This window comes from Dama dama, chromosome 20 (assembly GCF_033118175.1).
Source record: "Dama dama isolate Ldn47 chromosome 20, ASM3311817v1, whole genome shotgun sequence".
NCBI lineage: Eukaryota > Metazoa > Chordata > Mammalia > Artiodactyla > Cervidae > Dama > Dama dama.
Window position 1 is genome coordinate 96,465,021 of NC_083700.1, and position 16,696 is coordinate 96,481,716.

The 16,696-nt window shown below is 42.7% G+C and overlaps 1 protein-coding gene across 5 annotated transcripts in view; it reads left to right on the plus strand.

The window, feature by feature from the left end:
- The window catches only part of MKNK1 (MAPK interacting serine/threonine kinase 1), a 48,730-nt gene that overhangs the window by 3,417 nt on the left and 28,617 nt on the right, over window positions 1–16,696 (plus strand). For 3 of the 5 annotated variants that reach the window (XM_061121990.1, XM_061121992.1, XM_061121996.1), the window contains exon 2: window positions 9,101–9,282. The exons of 1 other annotated variant lie outside the window; for it this stretch is intronic. The gene's annotated coding sequence lies outside the window, so the exon portion shown is untranslated. Of the gene's footprint in view, window positions 1–11; window positions 8,022–9,100; window positions 9,283–16,696 lie in introns of those variants that run through there. One more of the 5 variants, XM_061121991.1, reaches the window with a different exon arrangement.

Genomic DNA, 16,696 nt, shown 5'->3' on the forward strand with positions numbered 1-16,696 from the left:
GGTGCTGCCCGTGAAGGAGTCCTGTTCCTGGGAAGGAGCTCTTGGGGCTTTCGGAACGGCCCGAGGTCACGACCAGATTCTATTCTGTTGCCGGCCGGGCGGGCAGGAGGGGGCGGACAGCTGAAGGAGCAGCTTCTTTAAGACCGTCCTTGGGGCTCCGTCTGGGACGAGCTCTGGGCGCATCGTGTGTCTCCAGTCCGGGCTCAGCCGGCGCCTGGGTTCGGGGCTTGGGTTGTGACAGGTGTCCGAGGTCGGAGTTTAGCCAGGGGCCGGTTTGAGACTCGGTACGTATCAGGCTATATGGCTGGGCTCAAGGCTCAGGCAGTCCAACGTCATGAATAGTTTTTCATGTGAGGAATGTTTCATATCTGTGTACTCCATTATTTTAAAGTGAACTGTTTTCACTTCAAAGTTCCTGACGTGTGTGGGTCGCTGTCCTGTGAGGAGAGAAAATAGTGTGGGATACAATCTGTCTCCTTAGGGAGTTTCCAGGCAGATCAGAGGCCAGCGTGGGTGACAGGATTGAAATGGAAATAGACTCGAGTTTGAGTCAGGCAGACCTGGGTTCAGATCTCACCTCTGCCACTTAAGTAGCTGTGCGCCTTCACCACGCCGGCCTCTGATCTGCCACTGACCATCTGACAGGTGGCCTGGAAACTAACTCCCTAAGGAGACAGACTGTATCTGCCACTAAGTAGCTGTGCAAGTTGTTTTCCCACCCAGAGCTTTAGCTTCTCTTGTATTAAAAGGGCACAGGAGGGTCATTGTGAAGGTGAGTTGCAGTCTTTTAGTGTGACACGTGTCATGAATTGGGTGCTGAATATTTTGTGCATGAAATGAGTGTGATTTCTAGGAATTAGGTCATTTTGGACGTTAGAAAGGCCTTGGGGGAAGAGTTAAAGTGGTCTAGGTTTTGAAGCCTCAGTGGGATTTACAGGTGGAGCTGACCTTGCAGGTTGGGTCAGTGTTTGTTGACCAGTCCTCCTATGCCCAGCACTGTGCTGGACAATTCATGTCTGTTATTTCACTGGATCCTCAGCCATTGACCCAAGTGCTTTCAGCCCCACTATCCTTAGCTTCAGCCCCTCTAAAGAAGCTTTGGCTGGAAGTAATGTAAAGAGGGTTGGTGTTTTGTTTTGTTTTTTAATATGGAGCTGGGGCAGCTGGAGATTTTGGTGATCTCTCCCCAACTTCTCCCACATCAGCTTTTCCCTTTCTGTGATCCATAGTGCTACTTGGTTTCTTGACTTTGGGAGGCCTATTTTGCTAGCAGATTTTGATGTTTATAGGGCCTAGCATGGGAGCACCTCTTAAACTCGGATTGCATGAAGCTGAACCTGGGCAGTGAGTTCTGTGAACAGGAGCTGTTGGATTCTGGCACAAACTTATGAAGATCCTATAGTAATTTAGTAACTTGGTTCCTTTTACCTTTTCATGGGTGCCCATGTGATCTTCCTGAGAAATGTTCTCAACATATCTCTGCTCAGAAACCTTGGTTGGCCTTGTTGCCTACCTTATGGAGTTTGGGCTCCTTGACCTCATGGAAAGGCCCCTCTATAATCTGTTCCCAAATCTCTCTCCTGCCCTGTTTCCCTTTGTTCTCTCAAACCTGCACCCTATGGCCCAGGCAAAATAAACTTTTTTTTTTCAATTTCCTCAAGTACTCCCTTGCATGTTCCTTTATTCACTCTTCCTAGAGTCCCCACCTCCATCTTTCAAGGCCTGTGTCTCCTGTAACCTGCCACTGAAGCTTCTCTGATCCCCACTACTGTATTAGTTGCCCCTTCCCATCTTCTGTAGCAGAAGCTACACCTTGAATATAGCTCTGATTACAGTATGCCTTGGAATATGTCCCCCAAGATGTGCTCTGAGTACATTGGTGGAAAGGGACCATGCCTATTTCATCCCTCCTCTGCCTGGCACATAGTAGGCCTCTGCAGTGTGTGCAGTCAGATGAGTCAGTGACATTTTTATATACTCGCTTTGGTCTTTGTTTTATGAGCTTTCAGGTTCAGAGTGGGCCTTTGTATTCTTCCTTCTTTTTGTGCCTAAGGAGAGTCCTAGTTTAGATTGATGGTGCCCTAATTATAGGCATCAAAGGTAAGAAAGTGCAGGAATCCTGCACAAGGCAGAATCTGTCATTGCTACTATTGTTTTCAGCCTCTTGCCTTGCCTCTGCTGTGAGTTCTGTTGGCAAGGAGGTGATGTTCTGTTCAGGAACCTGCACTGAATGTGTTATAGTTCACACAGGGGAAGGTGCACAGGTGGTTTACCAATCAATTGTCCTGACCTTGCCTTGGCCCCTCTCCTCTGGGAACCAGCAGCTACAATTTTTCCTTGCCAGCAGCTTCACCATCTGGAACAGGAAGGCTCTTTGGTGATTGTAGAGAAATATACCTCATTGAAGGCACAGCGAGCTTGGACAACATCTGGTTCTTCTTCGATTTTACAGATGAGAAGAGGCCCACAGAGGGGAAGGGACAAGACTGGACAAGACTTGAGTCAGTGGTAGAAATAATATGAAAAGTGAAAGATTCTCTGTTTTCTTCCAGTCTGCTACTTTATAAGAAAATATTGAACATTTATTGAGTACTTCTTATGTGGCATATACTGTTTTAAGTGCTTTATATGTGACATGTCAAAACTATGTATTCTACAGACTTGGGAATGGAGGCAGCTAGAAATCATTCAGATCTACTTTTGGATTCTACATGTTTGCTTTATGGGCTTCCCTGAAAATCAATTGGTAAAGAATCTGCCTGCAAGGCAGGAGACCCTGGTTCAATTCCTGGGTCGGGAAGATCCGCTGGAGAAGGCATAGGCTATCCACTGCAGTATTCTTGGGCTTCCCTTGTGGCTCAGCTGGTAAAGAATCTGCCCATAATGTGGGAGACCTGGGTTCAATCCCTGGGTTGAGAAGATTGCCTGGAGAAGGGAAAGGCTACCCACTCCAGTATTCTGGCCTGGAATACTGTTTGCTTTTTAATATGGTTTCAATGGCTGTCATTCTAACCAGTAGGGTAGAAACAGTTCTTCAGGGTCACCTACCTCCATGAGGGAGTGATGTCCTCCCAGCCATGTCTTCCTGTATCCTGAAGAAATACCTTTAGACGAGTCCAGAGTGTGTTGAAAGAGTGGGTGATAGAATGAAGCAAACTGCATGAGTATTGGTCGCTCTTAGTTTAGGAATATTAGTATACTTTAAAAATTGCGTGTTACAAGTCAGGCAGTGAGAGCAGAATTTTAGAAACTCAGTCCAGGAGCTTTCCGTAAAGTTTCTCAGTCAGTGATTCAGTTCAGTCCAGTTGCTCAGTCGTGTCTGACTCTTTGCGACCCCATGGTCTGCAGCACGCCAGGCCTCCCTGTGCATCAGCAACTCCCAGAGTTTATTCAGACTTGTGTCCATTGAGTCAGTGATGCCATCCAGCCATCTCATCCTCTGTCGTACCCTTCTCCTTCTGCCTTCAGTCTTTCCCAGCATCAGGGTCTTCTCAGATGAGTCAGTTCTTTGCATCAGGTGGCCAAAGTATTGGAGTTTCAGCTTCAGCATCAGTCCTTCCAATGAACACCCAGGACTGAGCTCCTTTACGATGGACTGGTTGGATCTCCTTGCAGTCCAAGGGACTCTCAAGAGTCTTCTCCAACACCACAGTTCAAAAGAATCAATTCTTCGGTGCTCAGCTTTATAGTCCAACTCACACATCCATACATGACTACTGGAAAAACCATGGTGGCAAGATTCAATTCAAAAAACACACATTGAGCTCTTTCTACATACAGGACCCTGGTATTGAGAAATACACACAGAAGAGAGCAACACATTTCCTGCCCTCCTATAAGTAATTGTCTTCTCAGAGCCTTCTCCCTCCAGTGTAGTTGGCAAGACAGATAAGTACATAAATAACTGAAATCAGGTTGACTCTAGTAAATGTAGTAAAGAATGTAAACAAAGTGGGAGAAATCAATCCCAACATGACCAAAGGGGGTTCAGCAAGGATTCCTGAAGGTTGGAAAATTTATGCTAGGCCTTGAAGGAGGTTCATTCCAGTGAGAAGGAACAGCTTGGGCAGTAGTCTAGAGGTGGGGATGAAGTAGAGGGAGAGGAGTGGATTTGGTGAGGAAGGGAAATAAACTGAAATGATGAATTGTGGCCATAATGTATAGAGGTGTGAAGAGAAGAACACTGACGTTTATCTAGTCTCTACTCTGCTTTGTGGCTGAGTATATCAGATGTATTACACACTATAATTTATTTAATCCTCAGAATCCTGTAACATGGGGATATTTAACCCCAATTTAAAGATGAAGAAATTGGACCTCAGAAAGACTAGAGTGATTTTCCCAAAGTCATGTAGCTCATAAGTGACAGAGCTTGGTCCAAACCTATTAGTGTTGGATTCAGAGACCTGTGTTCTTTTCATTATACTGCAAGACTCCAAATGCTGTGACTGGGGCTCTGTTTATTCTGTCTTCCAAAAGGAGGTAAAGGAAGTTGGAGAATGGGAACATTATGTTGCAGCACACGAGCTCTTTAGTTGTGGCATGCAGGATCTAGTTCCCTGACCAGGAGTGGAACCAGGACCTCGTGCATTGGGAGCATGGAGTCTTAGCCACTGAACCACCAGGAAAGTCCCAATAGTAATACTATTGATAATTATTATTGATATCCAATTAAGTATTGGTTTTATAGAAGGTATATTTTTATGACCATTTCCCTGCTGTCTTACTCTGATATCATTGCCTTCTCTTTCTTTTCCATTGTCCCATCAAGAAAATTTGAAACATAGTCATACCTCATTTTATTGCACTTCAAAAATATTGCATTTCTTACATATTAAAGGTTTGTGGCAACTATGTATTGTCATGATGGTTAACATTTTTTAGCAATAAGTGTATTTTATTATTTTTAATTTTTAATAATATTAATTTGATTTAATGATTAATTCTAATTAAGGTATGTACATTTTTTTAAGACATAATGCTATTGCCTACTTAATAGACTACCATATAGTATAGATATAACTTTTACATGCACCAAAAAACTGAAGAATTTATGTGACTTGATTATTTAGGTGATCTGGAACCAAACATGCAGTATCTCTGAGGTATGCCTGTACTAGATTGTTCCATCACAGGACTGCAAAAGATGATATGACAAAAACTGCCAGTAGGAAAAGGGTCAATTAAAACTCAGTGGCTCCAAAAAAAAAAAAAAGTCAGTGACTCATTAGAGAAGTCTTACCTGACTTTTACCAGTCTTACCTGATCTTCACAGCAAATAGGAACAGAGCTGCATATTTATTTCCTTTTGCACAGCCTTCAACAAAAATGCCTACCAGGAATCCCCTGGCGGTCCAGAGGACTCTGTGTTCTCACTGCTGAGGACGAGGGTTCAGTCCCTGGTCAGATTACTAAAATCGCACAAATTGCGTAGCATGGCCCAAAAAAAACAGTACTCAGCCAAACCCCTTCAATTCACTTGCCAAAAAGTACAGTAATAATGTATTTTGAAAAATGCTCCCTGATTTGGTTCTTCTTTCTCTCCAACTTAAGCCTCTCTAACCTGAACTTAAGCTGTTTCTTCTTTTTCCACTTTCCATGAATATGGAAAAGTTCCCTCTGATTATAAGGGAGCATGAGATCAAGATTTTCTCATGAGAACCTTTTGTAGACCTAAAACCAGAATCAAATTGAGCCTCATCTTCTCTTCTGGAGGTTAAACAGCCATGTTTTCTTTTACTTCACTCTTAAAACATATTTTCCGTTGCTTGGATCACATTGGTCATGATTTTCTTTCTCTTAGGTCTTTCTCCTTCTTGACAGTGACCCAAACTGTGCTTAGTCTGCTAATAGAAGTCCAACTAAAACAGTTTAAGAGCAAAATAACTTCAGATGTTTTCATTCATTCATTAAAATTTATTGAATGTTTGCCCCATGTCAGGCACTGTGCTACGGGTAGGGGACCCAGAGGTGAATCAGACACAGTCTCTGCCCTGTGGCTAGCTCACAGTCTAGGGGGAGATGTGCAATAAAATGCTACAGGTACTGTGATTGAGTTATGCACAAGTGTAGGAAGCTGGAAATTGTTCAGTGAAGTTAGGTAGAAACTGTCCATTTTGCCTGGACTATAGATCAGGACTTCTGTAGAGGAGTGGTAAGATATAATGCCGGAGGGGTGGGCTAGGGCAAGATTGTGGAGGCCCTGAGTGACAGCATGGGACCTTGGTCATTCCAGAGGCAGTAGATACCCATTAGAAGTGTTGGAATAGGGAAGTACCAGGCTCAAATCTGGCTTTTCGGATCAAGGACAGAGATACCACAAGCTTATCTGTCTTATCTGCCCCCCTACTGATGTTTTATGGGAGGAAATGTCTTATTTGTGTACTTGTTTTTTTTTTCTCTAAAGCTTCTATAGAAAGACTAGTTCTTGAACTCTGAAAAAAATTCATTCCTTGTACAGCAGAAAATTCATGAATAATTGAGAGAGAGCTGAGTGCTTGACCTGTATAAGATCCGATGGCAGACCAGTCTGTGAGATTTTACCCTTTCCCAGCTATATACCAGGAAGAGGTGCAGGAATGAGGTGAGGGTTCCAGGGCTCTTCTGGGTATTTCATATGGAATGCTAAGAAGATTCAGGTAGTGTGAGAGTCAAAAGTTCTTTCTGAGGAGGAAAAGAGGCCCACTAGAATTTGGAAAGGTGTCAGAAGGAATCAGGGCCAACCAGGCACTCAGAATCCTGGGTCATGTGTCTGAAAACCTCCAAATTCTGTCTCTGCCTTTCTACTCTGCTCTCCGTTTGTTCTCTTCTGCTGCCCAGTTGTGGTTTACAGAGTGGCTGGGTTGCTTTCCATAGTCACAGCTGATCTGAGGAAGCCGTATCCCAAGCTAGAGTAATAATTATGATTATTGAGGGCATACTATAAACCAGGCATTGTGCCATGAACTTGATTCAGATTAGCTCATTCTCACAAAATCCCTGTCACGTAGATGTTATTGCTCCCTTTTGATAGATGATGACAGTGAAACACAGAGAGGTTAAATATTATGTCCAGGGTTACCTCATTATTACACGATAAGGCTAGATTCTGAATCTAGGCCCTAATGACTCAAAAGCCCACTCACTTTCTCTCCCCCCAGCCCTGGAGTGGCTCCAAACAGAATAAAATAAAAGTCCATAAAGAAATTGTGAAGACTGTTTTTACTGTAGGTCTACTAGAGGTAGAAATGAACAGAAATGTGTGTGTGTGTTTGTGTGTAGAAAGATGGAGTTGGTGAGGAAAGGAAAGCTGAATTGGCAAACTATGGCCTACAGTCCTTATCTGGCTCACCACTTGTTTTTGTCTAGACTGCAAGCCATTTACATTTTTAAATGGCTAGAAAAAAATTCAAGAGAAAATTAATATTTTGTGACACAAAAAATCATACAAAATTAAAACTTCAGCATCTATAAATAAACTGAAATATAGCCACACTCATTCATTTTCATATCATCTCTGGCTGCTTTTGCTCTGCAAAGGCAAAATTGAGTAGTTTTTGTGACGAGGCCATGTGACACACTGAGTATAAAATATTGACTCTGGCCCTTTACAGAGAAAAATTGCCAACCCCTACTATAGGCAACAAGAAGGGACCAAGATATTCAAACCTATGGCAAGACTGAAAGCAAAGAGTTAAAAGTCAAGAGTGTTCAAGGTTGTCCCTGGAAGCATTGTGGCCACAGGGAGAGGGAACATAACCTGAGCTTTCGTAGACCTTGGAAATAGTGGACCACAGAGATTTGTTTGGGAATAAAATGCACAATAGGAAGGATTATTCTATGTGTTAATGTTCTCTTCTGAACAATAAAGAAATATTTTATGGATGAAATAATTCATTCAGATATTAACTGGAGCCCTTTTTTTGTGCCAGATACTACGTTAGATGCTGAAAATACAAAGATGAAAAAGATACGTCCTTGCCTTTGAGGAGCTTAAGGCCTCATGGGAGAGCCACGTGTGCATGAAGGGAGCTGACTCTTAAGTATTACAATAGTAGATGTGCTTTCAATTCAATGTTGGATGAAGTAGAAAAAAAGTCAGGGACTATTCCTGTAATTTGTGGGACTGCTCTCAGTAATTTATAATGGGCCTGGAAGGATGAATGGGTGTTATTTTTCAAGGAACTACATACCAGGCTGAAGGAGAGCCTGACTGTAGTAATAGTTGGAGCTTATGAGGTTGGAAGAGAAAGCAACATTAGAAATGATTTAAAGGCTCTGTGGCTGAGTGACTGGCAGGGTGATAATGTGATAGAGAAAAAGAGAAAGGAGGAAGGAGGTGGTAGCTGGGGGTTGGGGACAAGTCCAGTTTGGGACATGTGATTTGAGGTAATGATGAAACACATCCGGCTTCCAGTTAGGAAACACTTTAGAAACGTTAGCATGAGGGCCTAGAATTCGGATTTAAACTACATTTTCAGAGCTTTCTGTTGGGAAAAGGGGAAGTACATACTCACTGCATAGAGAAATTGACAAATCAACATTGGCAGCTGATAAGTGGAGCCATGAGATTAAAAATAGCAGTGGACGTTTGGAAAATGAAGTCATCAGATGGAAAACCAGCAATAGTTAGGCAGTTGGCAGAAAACCTTGTTCCTGTTCAGGCCACCTGCTGTTCTCAGCATCTACTTTTCCTTTCTGACTCTTGCCTCCCCCCTGTGAGTCTTAGACCTGACCACTGGGAGATGGACCCAGAATTCATTCATCTCTAAATAAGTGGACAACAGAGCAGTGGCAGCCTTTACCTTCTGTGTGAGGTTCTTCAGAGAACAAAGGTGTCCATATCTGTTATCCGGGTCCAGTTACTTCTTTTGGGGTCTGGAATGCCGCAGTGGAAGCATAATTTGAAAACTTTTAACCCAGACACTTGTTAAGTCAAAGCTTTGTGTCAGCATTTTAAACGCTCCAGTGCCTGATTTTAAAGACTGGGGAAATCTATGATTGCCTTGTGATTACCTACTTACTGGTATAACACATAGATTTAGGGAATACAGGTTGATCTTTATCTTTTCTGAACATTAAGTCAGTATTTTTACATCCTTTCCATTTCTGCTTTCTGAAGATTTTCATTCCAGATATGATGAAGCAGAGGCCAATGGAGAACTGAATAATGTCTGTTGTGCACAGAGGCCATTGAAACCTTTCCTGTAGCTGGAAAACAGCAGCCCCCTGACAGAAGCATTACTGTGTTTGAAGTTTCAAGTTTACAGAGGATTCTCTTCACAGAGTTGGGCAGACCTATAGGTAAGATTGGATGCCCATTTTACTTAACTTTAGAAAAAAATTTGTTACCTTTTGGCCACAGCAGATGGTTCTTAGGATCTTAGTTCCCCAACCAATGATCGAACCTGTGTCCCCTGCATTGGAAACAATCTTAACCACCGAGCCTCCAGGGAAGTCCCTTACTTAACACTTGCATCAGGTTGAAATGACAGATTTCCCCGCTATCTGAAAGTAGAACCTTCTGGTGAAACCTTCCTTAAGCCGTAATGGTGTAAAGCAATTATCTTAGGACACATCTTGCTAATGGATGCACAAAATAGATGGATATCAAGCACAGATGCTCACAGATGGAGTTCCAAGCTCCATCAGCTAGATGCTGAGTGTAGTGCCTAGGGAAGGAGTTCAGTGGTACCACTCTCACTGCTCACGGTGCATGCTGCCACTATAACATTCAGGATGTGCTGAACTACATTTTCACTTTTCATCTTTTCTCATAAAAAGGAAAACCCTCTTAGTATTTCTTGGAAATGGGTACATACTAACAAAGGTCTTTCATAAAAGCAAAGTGGCATAAAGCAAACTTTCCATAAGCGGTGTAGACCTGTATCTGATATTGCCAGAGGAAGGAGTAAGCAAAGAAACTTCAGTGTTCAATTGGGCAACTGGGATCAGCTGGGCTCCTTGGCACACTTAAGACAGTTACTAAGCAGGGAGAAGCACAAGAAGAAAATGGCAGAGAGGGTCATAAGGAAAACCATGCAGTAAATAAAACATTTATTCCCTAAAGGTAAAACAACTGTATCATAACAAAACGAAATCAAATACGACAGAACTATAAAAAATAAAATTCTGAACCCACTTAATTTCATTCTTCCCAAGTAACTGCTGTTAATAATGTCTTGAAATGTATCTTTTCAGGTTTTTAAAATAAATGTAACATATCTGAGGACTTTTTGAAGGGTTCTGTATCACATGCTGACCTGAGGTCTCATCATGCCTCACACTTATAACAGTGCCTCATTTGCTGATTGGTTTAGCTGTGAGCTAGGTGAGAATGGCTTTAGCCTGACTTGTGAGTTTTCCTCCTTTGCTGCTATGTCACCCTCCTTTGGCTGAAGCTTGCCAGGGACACAGACTTCCCTTGCTTCCCATCCCCAATGAGCTGCCCTTGGTGGATTCCCCCCTTCTTTGATGGTACTGCTGTTCCTACGTTACCTGACTTTCATTAGGTAACATATATTGAGGTAACCCTCTGTGCCTAGTTCCATACAAGGCAGTGGGGATGGAGAGAAATTAGGCCCCATGCCTTCCTTCGAGGACGGTAGTGGTCTTTGACTCCACCTCCATCTCCAGTCACTGGGCAGAATCAGGATCAGCTTTGCCTCTGTGGCTTCATTCCCTCTCCCCATAACACCCCTCATCTCTTTTTCTTACTTTCTGTCCCCACACACCTTCCCTGTCAGCTACACACCTTCCCTGCTTTCCTCCAGGTTGCCACAGCCTCACTGTGCCCTCCAGTCCCCTCTCTAGCCTACAGTTTGTTCTGCTATCACAGCCAGTTTGATGGCCCTAAAGCAGCAGTCCCCAACCTTTTTGGCACCAGGGACTGATTTCTTGGAAGACAATTTTTTTTGTGGACTGGGGATTGGGGGGTGGTTTAGCGATGATTCAGGTGCATTGCACATCTGTTGTGCACTTTATTTCTAATCCAATGCTGCCACTTATCTAACAGAAGGCCTGGAGGTTGGGGACCCCTGCCCTAAAGCACAGCTCCAGGAGTGGCCAATCCCTCCCCATTGCCTAGAACAGTGGTTCATAGATGTGCTCTGCAGACCCTGGGGAGCCTTGAAAACCTTTCAGGGTATCTACAAGGTCAAAGCTGTTTTCATAATAATAGTGCCAAGATGCTGTTTGTTGTTGCAGAGCAATAACAGGCAAACTACTGGTGCCTTAGCCCAAATCCTGGCAGTGGCACTGAACTGTACTCACAGTCATTGTTTTCTTTACCACTACACACTTAGAGTTTTTTTTTTAAATGCCGTTTTCACTTAAATCTGTCCTTGATGAAACAGTAGAAATCATTAATTTTACTGAATTTCCTTGAGTACACAACTTTTTAATATTCCATATGACACAGTGAAAATGTTCAAAGCACTTCTGGTGTATATCAAAGCACAGCACTTGTATTGAGGAAAAGTGCTTGTGAGATTGTTTGTGAATTGCAAGCTGAACTAGCCACTCTTTTCATTTTTTTCTTGAAAGAATAAATGACTAAAGGTTGGTGAGGCTGGAAAGTAGATAGGCACCAGATGTTGAAGAGCCTTGTGGGCTGTATTAGTAAGCTTGGGTGAGCTGACTTCGGCTTTTCATACTGTCCTGCTCACACAAATCCAGTCCTTTACTCCTGCTTGCTATTTCTTTTTTTTTTTTTTTAATTGAGGCATAATCAACATACAACATTTTATTAGTTTCAGGTGTACAACATAATGATTTGATATTTATGAAATGATTACCACAGTAAGTCTCATTAACATCTATCACTGTACACAGTTACAGAGTTTTTGTGTGTGATGAGAATTTTAAAGGTCTACTCTTAGCAACTTTCAAATATACCATACAGTATTATTAAGTATAGTTGTCCTGTGTTGTCTGTTAGTCACTCAGTTGTATCCGAATCTTTGTGACCCCATGTACCGTAGCCTACCAGGCTCCTCTGTCCATAGAATTCTCCAGGCAAGAATACTGGAATGGGCTGCCATTTCCTTCTCCAGGGGATCTTCCCAACCCAGGAATAGAACTCAGCTCTTCAGCATTGCAGGCAGACTGTTTACCGACTGAGCCACCAGGGAAGCCCTTATAATTGCCATGCTGTACATTCTATCCCATGACTTAATTATTTTGTAACTAGAATTTTGTACCTTTTGATTCCTTTTACCCCCAATTTCACCCACCCTTTACTTGCCACCTCCAGTAATGACCAGTCTGTTCTCTTTTTTAAGATTTCACATATAAGTTACATTCACTGATCATATAGTATTTGTCTTTCTCTGTCTGACTTATTTCACTTAGCCTAATACCCTCAAGGACCATCCGTATCATTGCAGATTGCAAGATGTCATTCTTTTTTATGGCTGAATACTATTCCATTGTATGTATATATGTATGTGTGTGTGTATCTCATGCTCTTTTATCTACCTATCCATCAGTGGATACTTAGATTGTTTCCATATCTTGGCTATTGTAAATAATGCTGCTGTGGGCATGAGGGAGCAGGTATCTTTTCAGGTTATTGTTTTCATTTTCTTCAGAAAAATACCCAGGTATGGTCATATGGTAGTTCTGTTTTCCTGTTTACCATTTCTTAAGTACACATTCCCTTTGCCCCCTGCACCTTTCCTCTTCTCATTCCTTTTACCAGGTGATACAGTGACAGCTCTGAAGGCTACACATGACCCCAGAATCAGAACAGAGGAAGAAGATGGTCCTGAAACTAGACCTTTTGCCCCTGGGAATCTTACCATCCCCGCCCTGTTTGAGGCCTGTTGTGAATCATCACCCCACTGGCGGCTTAGTGGTCCTCATTGTAGTTGAGTGGTAGGCTGCAGTCTGCATAATGCTACCCAGCCTTGCTGCACCCTGGACTCTGGGGCAAACCTGTGAAATACTGTAGACCCTTGGAATCACACTCACAGGCCGTCCTTTAATCAGGACAAACTGATTTCGCAAGGTGTGTGTTAAATTTGACTAGCTTCCATTTGAGTGTGCCCTTTCCTTGATCTTGTCCCCTCCATAGTAATAATACTACCAGAAACCAAATCAACCAACTAATCAGTCAGACAGAAGAATACAGTAGCCTTGTCCTGATACCAGAACTGCCATGGAATAACGTAGTTGGGCTGGCTGGTAACTCATCTGGTAACAGGCCAAAACACAAAATACAAAACTGCCTCAGAGCAAGGGAGAGGAAATTTCTGCATAATTAGATTTTAGATTAATAGTGAAAATGTGGTAAGTCATGACCTTGTTTTATGTAAGCTGCTGCTGCTGCTGCTGCTAAGTCACTTCAGTCATGTCCGACTCTGTATGACTCCATAGACATCAGCCAACCAGGCTCCCCCGTCCCTGGGATTCTCCAGGCAAGAACACTGGAGTGGATTGCCATTTCCTTCTCCAATGCATGAAAGTGAAAAGTGAAAGTAAAGTTGCTTAGTCATGTCCGACTCTTAGCAACCCCATGAAGTGGGGTGCCATTGCCTTCTCTGTTTATGTAAGCTAGAGCCGCCCAATATTTTTGACATCATAGTACACAGAGAAAGTGATGTTGTTCAGCTGGTGAGAGGATCAGTAGCTCACAGCACGTCAGAGGGGAGGCTCCATGCTAAGGTTTCTAGATAAAACGTTCTTGTCTGGTACCTGGCTAACTCTGGCTGCCTGTCCCCTTCTGCCATTCAGCATTCATGTTTAAATATACTGTGGAAGTTAAAAGCTTGAATTCTGAGCCAGACTCTCTAGATTTAAATCCCAGCTCTGCCACTTACTAGCAGTATGATTGTGGCAGATTACTTAATCTGTTTGTACCTAGTTTCTTCATCTAATAAAATGTGTATAATAATTATACTAACCTTATAGAGTTCTAACGCCTGAGTAAGTCAGTTTATGTAAACTGTGGTTTTTGTAAAATGCTTAGAACTTTGCCTGGAGTGTGGTAAGCATCAAGTCAGTGTGGTATGTGTACTACTACTGCTACTATTACTACTACTTCAGAGAAGTAAATGTTCCAGGCCAGTCTCCCCCAGCTCCTCCTCCCTGCCTCATCCTCTGCCCAGATTCCTTAGTCTCAGCCTCTTTCTTAGGAGTGTCCATCACCCTTCCTTTCATTTCCTCAGTTTCCTTTCATTTTCTTAGTTCTCCATTTGTTTGGGGGCCCTTAGCCAGCTGATGACTGAGAAGACAGTTGAATTGATAATTATCCTCAGCGGCTTCCTGACACCACTATTCGTTCTCTAGAAAGCTCCAGTGACTAAGGGAGCAACTCTCACAGGTTGGAAAGTGAATTATAGACCTTAACAAGATTCTAGGGTAGCTGGGAGAGGAGCATGATCTGTTTGCCAAGACGACTTAGCCGGAAGAATGATCATCTTTGGTGTCACGTACCAGATGTTCGAGCTGGTTAGTTCTCTCTAAGCTCTACCAAAAGGTGGAGAACAGATCTGGTGCCTTTGGGGGCAGTGTGGCTCCTAAGACTTCGTGGAGAAATGACACAGTTCTTTCAGAAGCTGGGCCTTGAGGTCAGCTTGTGGGCTGAACAGTGGATGGGTACTTGCATGTCAGGAATATCTGTAGCTCTTGTAGTCCAAAGAGGTAAGACCCCTCAACCCATTTGTGCTCGGTGAGTTCTCTAGGCCCTCTCCACATGCAGGAACCAGGTTGGTGGTTGGATCCTATCTTCAACACCTACTACACTTTCACTTGATAATGTGTTTTACAAAGAAAGGAGACTATGCATCCCTCCTCTTACTTTAATGGAGAAAGCAAGATAAGGTTATGCCGAGGAATAGAAACACATAAACTGGTGATGGTGATGATACTATGATGGTGAGACTGCATATGAATTGCATCTGCTCACCCCTTCAACTAACTTATCACCACTTCCTCACGTCCTCTACACTCCATCCAGCCTGAACAACTTGCAGTGGCACTAGCCAGCCACACCACTCTTCTGCAGGCCTTAGCACATGCGCCTCCTCTGTCTCTGTCCCCAGCCCCCACCTGGCTGGTTCCTGTTCATCCTTCAGGTGTCAGCTTAGCTGTCCCTTCCTCTAGTGACCAAACTGAATTAAATGCCTGTCTTTTGCTCCACAGCACCTGGTACTCCCCTGTCATAGTACTTATCTCACTGAATTGAAATGGTTTTAAATTCCAGTGGATTTCAATTCCATCAGGGTAGACACTGTCTTCTCTTGTGTTCTCACTGTCTAGCACTGGACAGCGAGTAGGTGCCCAATAAATATAGTATTTGTTGAATGAATAAGTCAGCAGTGCTTTCACTTCTCGTTTTTCATTTGATCCTCACAAAAGCCTTGTTGATGTAGGGAGCTGGGGGCCTTACTCTGACCTTGTTTTGTATATGAAGAAACTGATCCTCTGAGAAGCTACGCAATTTACTAAAGCTCTCACAGTGTGAAGAGCCAGAACTTAAAAGGATGTATCTCAGACACAAGTGTTCAGTGCATTATTTTGGAGCTTTGTTTCACAAAGTTTTTCCTTTTAAAAAATAGTATTTATAAAGATAAAAATTAAAATGGTATTTGTTGTTTTTCATAATTATAAAAATGATATATTCAAGGCACCAGAATTCCTGAAATGTTTTTTTCTCCACCGAAAAGAAATGCAAAAAGGCAAAATGGTTGTCTGAGGAGGCCTTACAAATAGCTGTGAAAAGAAGAGAAGCAAAAAGCAAAGGAGAAAAGGAAAGATATATCCATTTGAATGCAGAGTTCCAAAGAATAGCCAGGAGAGATAAGAAAGCCTTCCTCAGCGATCAATGCAAAGAAATAGAGGGAAACAACAGAATGGGAAAGAAGAGATCTCTTCAAGAAAATTAGAGATACCAAGGGAACATTTCATGAAAAGATGGGCTCAATAAAGGACAGAAATGGTATGGACCTAACAGAAGCAGAAGATATTAAGAAGAGGTGGCAAAAATACACAGAAGAACTGTACAAAAAAAGTCTTCACAACCCAGATAATCACAATGATGTGATCACTGACCTAGAGCCAGACATCCTGGAATGTGAAGTCAAGTGGGCCTTAGAAAGCATCACTATGAACAAAGCTAGTGGATGTGATGGAATTCCACTTGAGCTATTTCAAATCCTGAAAGATGATGCTGTTAAAGTGCTGCACTCAATATGCCAGCAAATCTGGAAAACTCAGCAGTGGCCACAGGACTGGAAAAGGTCCGTTTTCATTCCAATCCCTAAGAAAGGCAATCCCAAAGAATGCTTAAACTACCACACAATTGCACTCATCTCACACGCTAGTAAAGTAATGCTCAAAATTCTCCAAGCCAGGCTTCAGCAGTATGTGAACCAAGAACTTCCAGATGTTCAAGCTGGTTTTAGGAAAGGCAGAGGAACCAGAGATCAAATTGCCAATATCCGCTGGATCATTGAAAAAGCAAGAGAGTTCCAGAAAAACATCTATTTCTGCTTTATTGACTAGGCCAGAGCCTTCAACTGTATGGATCACAATAAACTGTGCAAATTCTGAAAGAGATGGGAATACCAGACCACCTGACCTGCCTCTTGAGAAACCTATATGCAGGTCAGGAAGCAAGAGTTAGAACTGGACATGGAACAACAGACTGGTTCCAAATAGGAAAAGGAGTAGGTCAAGGCTGTATATTGTCACCCTGCTTATTTAACTTCTATGC